The 10,900-nt window shown below is 40.1% G+C and overlaps 1 protein-coding gene across 1 annotated transcript in view; it reads right to left on the minus strand.

Annotated features, from left to right (window-relative positions):
* Nucleotides 1–10,564, minus strand: part of LOC138300608 (pulmonary surfactant-associated protein D-like) — a 158,324-nt gene extending 147,760 nt beyond the window's left edge. The window contains exon 1 of the mRNA XM_069240203.1: nt 10,485–10,564. The gene's annotated coding sequence lies outside the window, so the exon portion shown is untranslated. The remainder of the gene's footprint in view (nt 1–10,484) is intronic.
* Between the last annotated feature and the right edge of the window lie 336 nt (nt 10,565–10,900).

Raw genomic sequence — 10,900 nt, forward strand, 5'->3', positions numbered from 1 at the left:
CAGGCTCTTTCAACAAAAATTGTGACCTGTTGTCAGTTATCACCACAACTGAACAAACTTCCCTCTTACAACCTTCTTCACCAGGTTAGAAGCCATAATTTCCTTCTTCAAGACATTTGGAGAAGAAGTTAATCAACTCTAAAACTTATCTGCACTACAACACTGAACATCCAAAAGGACCATCAAAGTCAGCCCTTTTCAGGAACTTTAACTGTACAGTTGGAGTCTCCATCACTATGTTCGATTTATTACTACAAGTGTATGCCTCATACCTCTGGACACACCTTTCTATGCCCAAGTCCATGCCAGGCCACCAGAAAGTGATACAAGCTCTCCTTTTCATGGCAGACATCCCATCATGTCCATCATGTAACAAGTTCATCAGTCTCACGTGCAACACTGCAGGAACAACTACCCTATAACTAACTGATTTAAAATCAACTCCAATACTCCAAGTACACCTATCTCTCTAAAACAAGGCAGCCACTATATGTTAAGCTGTAAGGTGTCATCATCAACTGATGCCTTTTTTCCATTCACCCTCTAAAATGGCTCTAAGAAAACACTGGTCTAGGTTTGTCATCTTCTACGGGATCATCAGCCATCCCTGGTAGCTTAGACAAACAGGCTGCTATGACATTCTTTAAATACACACTTTGAGAGTCAGAGGAAAAAACCCATACACGTCCTGCTATCATTATAATTAAGTATCACATTTTTTGTGTAGGTACCTTACTAATGTAGCAAGAGTAATCTTGCAACCTCTATTTCCATTTAGCAATATGGAGTGTTGCTTTGCATGCAGTCTTTGTCTAGAACAAATCCACCAAAGGCTTGTGATCTGTTCCTACCTCAAAGAAGATACCCCAAGCATAGGCCCTTAAGTGTTGCATACCCCACAAGCATACCAATGCCTCTCTTTCTTAGGGGTGGAATAAAGACTTTCTGCACTTGCAGCGTATGTGACAGAAATGCATCAACTCTTTCATGTCTGCCCATACCCTGCATTAGGAGGGCACCCAAACTATAAATGATTTTGTCCCACTGATCAAACGGCTTAAGAACAACTGCCCCAGCAATGCACTGCTTTATCTCTTCAAAGCTTTCTGGCACTCCCTCAGCTATAAAAACATAAATCCCTTCTTTATCAACAACCTTAAAGGGTGAGCTCAGGAAGAACAATGGTCCACAAACCTGGCATAATATTCTGCAAGGCAAAGAAATGTGCATAACTGTTCTTTAGCAATATAAGAGGAAGGACGTACAATCCTTCCACCAATTTCATTTTCAGCTTCACTCCCTCACAAGATAGCGTGTGTCCCAAACACTCCATCTCTCATTTGGAAACCCATCACTTGTCTATACCCACAGTGTAGCCAGAATGCTCCAATTTAACAAGAATCCTTCCCTACACTCCATCATGGTCCAACTTGCTCCGTTGCCAGACCTAAATATTACCTACGAAAAAGATGGAATTCTGCAACCACGTAACGTCTGCATCAAGTGTTGGAACACTGCACAATTAGATGCTAATCTTGAATCTCATGCACACAAATTGGGAAGCACCTTTAGGTATAACAAAAGAAGTGAGATGATTTGACTCTGGATGAAGCCGTACCTGATGATAGGCACTTGAGAGATCCAGAGGAAATGTACTCGCTACCCCTCACAATCGATATTTCATAAACATGAGACGCTGGGTGATGATCAGTCCGGATTCTCTTGTTTAGATTGTTTTAGGTCTCATTTAGATCTGTCAGATCCATGCATGTGCATGGCTTACAATTGATGTTCTTTGCTAGAATAACAGGGCTGCTCAGGTGGTTCTATTAGCTCTATGATAATACACACACAATTGATCCAATTCATCCCTTAAGAAATCTCTGACAGCTATCAGGGCAATCCGCACCATGTCTATTTTTTAGCATAGCACCTTTCTTCAATATGTTACAATATTCTAACCTCTTCATACACCCAAGCACCTTTGCAACATACATTTGTGCCTCCTACTCCCCACTTTATCCTTACCCTTGAGCAGCAATTGATTTGGGTACGTGGGATCATGAATTATACTCAGTGCATGCTGTTCCCTCCACCCTAGCACAATTTTGCCCAAATCCTCAACACATACTTTGAAAAAAACTATCTTATCTTTGCATGCTTATCGTTTTAGTACAAATTATCCAATCACATCCAAGTTAATATGACAATATCACTCAGGTTCAACATCCGCACGCATTAAATCAACTTTCCCCAATATTTCCCAAATGAGTTTCTTAATCAAAGTGTAAGGTGAGCATGAGTCCATCCAAACCTTCACCCCTCACCATAAAGTCTATCCAAACTCCTTGGAGTACAATACATCTTGCACACATTGTTCACCTCATGTTCTGATTAGTTCTTGGTGAAATTGAACTTACATCAGTGTAATTTGCATAATTTGGGGAATTTCACATTACGCTTGTTACAAGAAATTCCAGAAATTCCACTATTATGCTATTTTGCAAAATACACACAAAACTTGGTAAGCATTTACAGTGAATGTGCAATATATTGGAAAAATGTGTCAAGAACTCACAGGAACAAACCAACATAAGCCGCTGTTGCTCATAGTGCTGTTCTTTAAATGGGTTCTTGCGCCAAAAATTGACACAAGCACACATTGGATGTGAAAATGAGGCAAAAATGATGGATTCACATTTCATGTGATTACATATAATTTTGTGTAATTACATCAAACTATGAGAAAGCAAGTTACATGATTTTTGCACACCTCAAGTTCTGGTGAACTCTCAGCACACACCACCAAGACCTCAACACTAATCTCCTAACTATTTCCATCACTGATATTCATTCCCTCAATCACATTCAGATAGCCCCTGCCTTCCGCAAGTTTCTCTTCTTTGCATAGTCTGAAATGATCACCACTTCTTGCACTTGAAACGCCTAGCTTTTGCAGCAAAACATGATGGAGACAATGCCAAATGCTTTCTTTTTCTACGCTAAAGCACTAATGATTCTCACTCAAGTTATGCATCTTACTCATCACATTTGTTATTACCACCTCACATCTCTTAATTCTTTGTGTGGGCCTGCATAGCATTAACACTCTCCAATTTACATATGTGGTCACCTCTGCCATCTCTTTGCCCACTATTAAGCTCCTTTGGATGTATTCTCATTGCATCTGATAATGCTAATATATTAATTGAAGGTGGTATATCTCATGCCTAACAATTTCTCTTGAACCTTCATATTACTTATCCTAATTAAGTGATCTCTTATAATCTCCTCACAGAGAACATTGCGTGACTGCTAATAAACAAAGACCGTCACATACTGCCCGATAATCTCCTGCATCAATGAGAAACAAACTACTCCATTCAAAGACAAGACTAATTATTCATCCAAAATTATCTTTTACAGCTTCCATAGCACATTCACTTTATCTTCCAAATCGTCCTCAATATCAGAGGTGTTGCCATTCTCTCTAACCTGCCTGGGAGGTGCGGATAACATTTTCAGAATTCCCCTTCCCGAGCACTAACCTATGCTTCAGCATATCAAGTTTCCCTTTTGCCAAAAAATACATTCCTCTCAACAGCTTCTAAGTAACTCTCTAAGGGTTTATGCTAATCCTTCAACATCATTGTTGGTACCCTTGAGGTTTGGAAAAACACAAAGAGTGTTACAAAAAACTTGCAGGTCCATTGTCATTCTGAGGAATGGCACACATCACCTATGTGTCATTAATAAGATTACAAGTTAAGATAGCAATAACATCTGTTAAGGCTCTATAGAAATGAAATAACTAAAATAATTGAAGTAGCCACCGTTGTGAGGGCAGGCCTCAGAGAGTTAAAAAAGTGAAAAATCGTGAAAGTAGCAACCAATTTCCCTGGTGTGTCAGACTCCAATATAATTTCAGTCAATTAAATTACCCCATAAAAAATACAATGTTACAGGCAAAACATCCCAACCTCACAGGATCCAGTGTGTTCAACAAGGCAGTTTCCTGGTGAAGACACCCTACAGAAAACACATAATAGTCCATTCATTGTGTTGTTTAAAAACAGGTAGTCTTTTAAGTTACTATGACTAATCAAATGCGAAAAGGACACCAGTAGTCCCTTCAAAGTGTTGATAACAGGTGGATGCTGAGAATCACAAACTATATGCCTGTTAGCATGTCAGTGCAGGTTACATGGCAAAAGCTTCACTGGGACACACCCAACTGTGACATTGGTAAGTGTGAGGCTCAATGGCACAGCTCAGAACTCCTGTATTTGACATTACACAAGCTGTGCAGCTAGGACCGCTAACAGGTTGCATGGCATAAAGGATGAGTGTGGACTCACAAGATCAGAGAGGCTCATGAATAGTCTGTTCCGGTGCCAATAGGCGAAGGACTCCGAGAAAAAGTCTGAGTAAGTACATCACAACATTTGGGCCTCTAATAGGTACAAGATGGGCGACTTGACCAAATAGTAACAGAACTGAATGAGATTCATACAACTTGCAATGGGGTCAGTTGCAGAAGTGACCCCAACAACAGTACATGCCCACTGTCAAGGGAGTCGACATGCCTATTTACCAATCTGGGCAGCACTAAAGGGTTGGAATTCACAAGGTGCACAATCCAATAAAAGGGTCTCCTTGTCCAAAAAAGGAAAGTTAGGCACACACTATTGGTAAATCAAGGTAATTTACTGGATAGAAGTCCACAGCTTGCAGCCCCTCCCAGGCAGAATCCCAGTATTCACTGCACATTCTAGAAACAAATGAAATAATCTTAACGTGTTGAGGCAACATGAGAACAGAATGTAACAGAAATGACTACTAAACTCTGCAAGCAACTGTAGACATTTCAGAGAAAAATTGATCCAGGTTGATCCTTTTTTACCGTTAAGCAATTACATACACCATGCCTAGCTAGGAACTGAAGAGTTGGTGGTGACTTTTAGACTCTTCCTTAAGACAAAATGAAAATCACATTGAAGCAGCAGAGAAGGTGAGAGTGGTGAACATTGTCAGGACGACTTTGGCTTGTTGGATATAGGTATTATCCCAGAGGGAGGTCTTCTTGCTTTTCATTCAGGTTTAAAGATCAAGGGCCTGATTTAGACTTTGGCAGATGGATACTCCATCACAAATCTTGACACTTGTACCCCCGCCTTATTACATTTTAAAGTGCATTATATCCTAATTCACTAGTAAAGAGCCAAGGGCCAGATGTACATAGACTACCATTTACGATTTCCTAATAGCAAATATTTGTGATTCACTATTAGGAAATCACAAACTGTTATGTACTACTATTAGAGATTTCCAAATGGGTCGCAAGGGACCTGATTTATTAATACTCATGATGCAGATCGCAATTTGCGACCATTGGGGAATGGTAGGCACTCACAAGGATGGTGGACTGCTGGGGTCAGCAGACCACCATGTCTGTGATTGCTTTTTAAATAAAACAGTTTTGTTTTTTGAAACGCAGTTCGTTTTCCATAAAGGAAAATGGGAGCATTTAAAAAAACAAAATGAAAACTTTTCTTTTCATTTTTTTAGAGTGGGCAGTGGTCCGTGGGACCACTGCCTGCTCTGAAAAAATGTTGGCGCCCCATTCACAAAGGGGAAGGTGTCCATCAGGGACCCCTTCCCATTTGCGAATGGCTTACCACCAAATTGAAGTTGGTAGTAATCTGTGAATGTTTTGAGCCCGCACTGCTGGTCGCAAAATATCCCTACATACCAGTGCGACTCACTATTATGAAGGGATGCCCTTAGCGACTCGCAAGCCCTATTTTGCGAGTTGGTAATAGGTTACTGACTCACAAAATAGAGTTGGTACATTCCATAAAGCATTTTACTGATCGCAAACTGCCTGATGAGCCGTTTGTGACCAGTAAAAGGGTTTGTACATCTAGCCATAAGTTCTTCAGGAGAATACAGAAGTGGAATGTTGCCTGCCTCAGAAGTTCTCATGGATAGATCACCTCCATAGCATTTAACTCTGTAGTTGAGTATGTCATTCTGTTCAAACAGTTTGCTAAGCAAATAGGCCTTCAGTATGTCAGATGGACAGGATGTCTAATTAGACATCTACATATTATTTGGCAAAACATATTTTGCTGTAACAGAGAAAACCTGAGACAAAAATAAGCAACATTTTGATAGAAGAAAAAATTCCTTAAAAAGAGGATGAGCTGAAAGTAAGCAGCAAACTAATACAAATAATGTTTTTATAACATAAACTACATTAATCAGTCTTTTCACAAGTGCCAAGCTTAAGTGGAAAAGTAGTATCTTAAATTGTGGACATAATAGCTCACCACCAGTTTGTGCACTCCCAGTGCTTCACAGAGACTATTGGCACATACTAATAAGGGGAGACACTGGCAAGAATATTTGTATCTGGCGTGCGTCCTATATTCGGTGAATGTGCTGTAGGTACATATAAATGCTGTATGGCCACCATGTAACAGTTTATTTGAGAAAAAGTTAAAAACAGCTTCCTCCGTGTGCAGAAACTTTCATCTGCACGACGGACCCATTGTTAATGTTCCCACCCAGGTCTTCTTTGCCTCATGTAGTGGCATTATTTAGTGTCACTGAATGAACCGCCAATGGTGTGTGTCAGTCCTTTGGCTGACAGCACATGGATCAAAAGCAACTGAGGATGTGCAGTAAGAAAGTTGGAGTCTCCACCACCTCAAAATGGATCAGGAGAACCAAAGGTTCAATAGTCCACTGAACTCTAGATCATCACCTTAGTTGTGTAATTTCTTATTATCATTAAAGCACAGGAAAAATAGAGCACATTACATTTCCCACATTTTTACCATGCATTAGACATATTTGTACAGTATTTTCTAGGTGGCAAAATCGAGCAAAGAACACTTTCTCCATGTTGGCACTGGTGCAATATTATTATTTTGTTTTTACAATTAAATCTTGCTTTTTTAGTTCCCAAAATTGAGTGACCTGGGAGTGGAAAGTGGAGATGTAGGAATATTTATATTGATGAAGCGTGAAGCGTTAAGGAAAGGGAGGCAGCATTCCTTTTCACTTCATTGTCTTTGGTTTATCAACCAAGTTAGGCAACCAGCTACACAAGCATTGACAAAGAATATTTTGCCAAGATTCCTTATACAAACAAAGGAGGTACAGAAATAATCTCAGTAAAGTCAGAATATCTCAAACACAGAACAGTTTATGCAAATGTAGCAACACTGCATTTTTTCACTCAGATGTAAAATAGATACAGGAAGCTGGCAGAAGGGCAAGCTCCCTCACACTAAGAGCAGGCTCCTCTTGCCAGCACATTCAATCTTTAAAATCAGCTGCATCATTTGAAAAGCTATCACAACCAGCACTCTTGTTTATCTTGTAAGCAACCTCATGATCTCCGGTGGTTCTCAACACACCTGTAATTAGGACACCATCAGACTGGATACTTAGGGCCTAATTATGAGTTTGGCTGTCCCACCACAGGACCGCCAAACTCACGTTGAGGACTCCACCACCATGGCAGTGATGCCCCCCCCCGAATGTGTTACAATGTTCCCGCTGGGCTGAACAGTGCTACGATATTGTCATTGGCTCCCTTAAGGGAGCATTGCAGCACCCTCGGAATGCGCACTGTCTGCAGTCAAATACGGGCTGGGCTTTTAGTTGTTAATAAATTGGAAGCTGTCATACCCTAACATTGGAATATCGATCTGCACTTATATCAACTGTATAATATTGTTTATTTGCACATCATCAAGGAACCCTAGATGTGGAGCTAATATTAGTAAATCTATATTTCCCAAAGTATGCTTACCTTCATGATATAAAGGAGGCATGCAGTACGCTGGTATAGGCAGGTAGATATTTGTGACCTCGACATCGTGACATAAGTTCTATCGGAAAATATATTTATCAAAGGATCAGACAACATAAAAAATGGACTGATGAAGTGCAATTTTGCAAAAACATTTTTTCCTCTGGGTGCAAAATTGCACTGCAGCAGCGTGGAGTTGTATAATTTGCCTCTTCGTCCCATCGTACTGAAGAGTTTACGTTCAGAAAAATATTTTTGGGAACTTACGGAGACCATCCTTATGGCAAAGTTCATAGGTATGTTCCTGCATTTCCATCGTAATATATACTTAATAAGAGTCTGTTTAAACTAACAGCAAATAAAAGCACATGAACATATTGCCAATATTTTATATTTCTTTGTGTCAGCCTGCCGTAAATAGGCTATACAATATAAATAGCAAAATAGACACAATTTTAATAATTAATAACATACTTCAATAATTAAAAAAATAATATGGTACGTTCTAATGCATAGCAACAGCCCGATCTAAAGTGCTAATATTTATAAAAATGCATTCTATGAGGCTGATCGAGGTGACAAGAATTGTGGACCCACACAGATAAGTTAAAGATCCCCATAACAGATTAAGGGCCAGATGTAGGTAGCCGTTTGCATGGTGCAAACTGCAAAAATCTCAGTTTGCGCCATGCAAACAGCCTAACGCGATGCTCATTCCCAAATTGCGAGTTGGTACCGACTCGCAATTTGGGAATGCAACTCGCAAATAGGAAGGGGGGTTCCCTTCCTATTTGTGACTCGCATCGCAATTCAGAATTGCTTTGTGACCGCGAATACGGTCGCAAAGCAACTCGCAGTTACCACCAATGTCACACTGGTGGTAACTCATTCGCAAAAGAGAAGGGGTCCCCATGGGACCCCTTCCCCTTTGTGAATGTCGACAAAAATATTTTTTGGTTTCGGTATTTTTTTCATTTTGCAACTCGTTTTCCTTTCAGGAAAACAGGCTGCAAAATTAAAAAAAAAAACTGCTTTATTTAAAAAGCAGTCACAGGCATGGAGGTCTGCTGACTTCAGCAGGCCACCATCCCTGTGAGTGCAGGGACTCGCTATGGGGTCTCAAAATGCGACCCACCTCATTAATATTGATGAGGTGGGTCTTTGCGACCCCATAGCGAGTCGCAGACGGTGTCTGAGACACCGTCTGCATCCGAGATTGCGATTCAGAAATTGCGAGTCGGACAGACTCGCAATTTCCGAGTCGCAATCTCGGACCTACCTACATCTGGCCCTAAATCTCTAACCAAGTGCTTCTCGAATTCGCCCTATTACTATAAAGGTATTAGAACCTGGTCATTTACCAGCTTTGGAGCATTAGTACTTATAAGAACACATTATTACAGCTGAAAGACATCAATTGCTGGGCTGCATAGATAATCTTAGAACCAACCAAAACAAATTAGCTCACTGATAAAGTGCATCTCAAAGTGGTCCTAACACAATAAAAATGTCAACTTGCTCATGGCAATTAACTAGCTCCAGATTGTTGGTACTTATAAAAATAGATTAGTTACAGCTGAGAAGTACATCTGGTTGGAAAGTCACAGAATATATTTTTTAAATCATTCAAAATAGATCAAAACTCTCAAATGACCACACAGTTTGCCATAAATAAATACAAGCGGCTGTAGAACAGTCAAAGGTTTAGACAGTTAGAATAAATAAGAACTTTATTTAAAGCTCCTTAAATAGCATGGTTATTGCAATTACCTTAGTCACCTTACTTTCCAAGCCACATATTTATGAATGAGGAAACTCTATTAATAACTTGGACGGAGTCAGTGCACCAATAAGAACCTGATCGTGTCTAACCAAACATAGTAAATGCAATGAAAATAGAATTTTCACAAAAATAATGTTAACAATAGACCACTTTAAACAAAAAAAGGAATACTTATGAGTTATTCCCATACCAACCTTTGACCAGAAGTTTGGCTTCTCTGACAATGTAGGAATGGACGTCAATAATCGGTAATAAGGACCTCTCTACTTCCAATCACACTTCCTTTGCTACCCTGTTCTCGGAAGTCACAAAGGCAACCGCAGAAACAGAAAGAGACTAATTAAAGGCTGCTCACTTTTGGTATTTCCACCCACTGCCCCCAGTCAGCAGGGGTAGAGGTGGGACCAGGGGCTGGTCTTTTGATGTAATTTGGAATGAAATGGTTCACGATGTGAATTCCGCATAAGCAGAGGCAGGGATATGACGTTTACCTACTGAAGATATGTCATGGGGTGATGCTTGACATAACTTCAGTGATCTCCTTTTCTCTCCTTCAGCCTTGTTTATCTCTCTCTCTCTCTCTCTCTCTCTCTCTCACTCTTTTCTCTCTCTTCCGCAATCTCTGCCTCAGCGGATCTCTCAATGTGCGAGACTATTGGAAATAAGGGAATGTTGCAAATTTGACGACAAAACTATACGCTTTACTGAATATTGAGGAATAAAATATACGTAACAGCCACATCGGCAAACAAAATTGAAGATGAAAAATCATAAAACTCGCACTCCCAAAAGAAAAAAAACACCTGGAAAGTACCTTCCCTTCGCATGCAGCTGTGCAGAAAGCAGTGCACTGAATAGAGTACTTGGGCTACTTACGGTATTTTGTGTTTCGGTTGACAGTAGGCCTCAGTCTCTCAGCAGCTTAGCCATGCACCCCAAAGGTCTGTTTATATACCGTCTTTCTTGCCCAATAATTGATAAGCGCTGCCTGACATGATGGAGTTCTCTTGGAATTCCCAGCATTGCTGGATTTCAGTTCGTTAAGGTCACGCCTTGTGAGAGTTTCATAACAGTGTGCTTTACAAATATCACACAGGAGGAAATGCTGGGCCTTCCTGCTTTTTCAAATGATATAAAGCAGAAACATCAAAAGAGTACAGAACGGCCAAAAACTAGCTTCCTTAGAAATTCTGGAAATTTGTACTTGGCTTAATTCCAGAAGTATTTGCGTATGTTCTTTGCCTCAGAAACAATTATCATTTTTAATGGTGAAGAGAAATACGTTCTAATTT

The sequence above is a fragment of the Pleurodeles waltl genome, chromosome 6 (genome assembly GCF_031143425.1).
Source record: "Pleurodeles waltl isolate 20211129_DDA chromosome 6, aPleWal1.hap1.20221129, whole genome shotgun sequence".
Lineage (NCBI taxonomy): Eukaryota > Metazoa > Chordata > Amphibia > Caudata > Salamandridae > Pleurodeles > Pleurodeles waltl.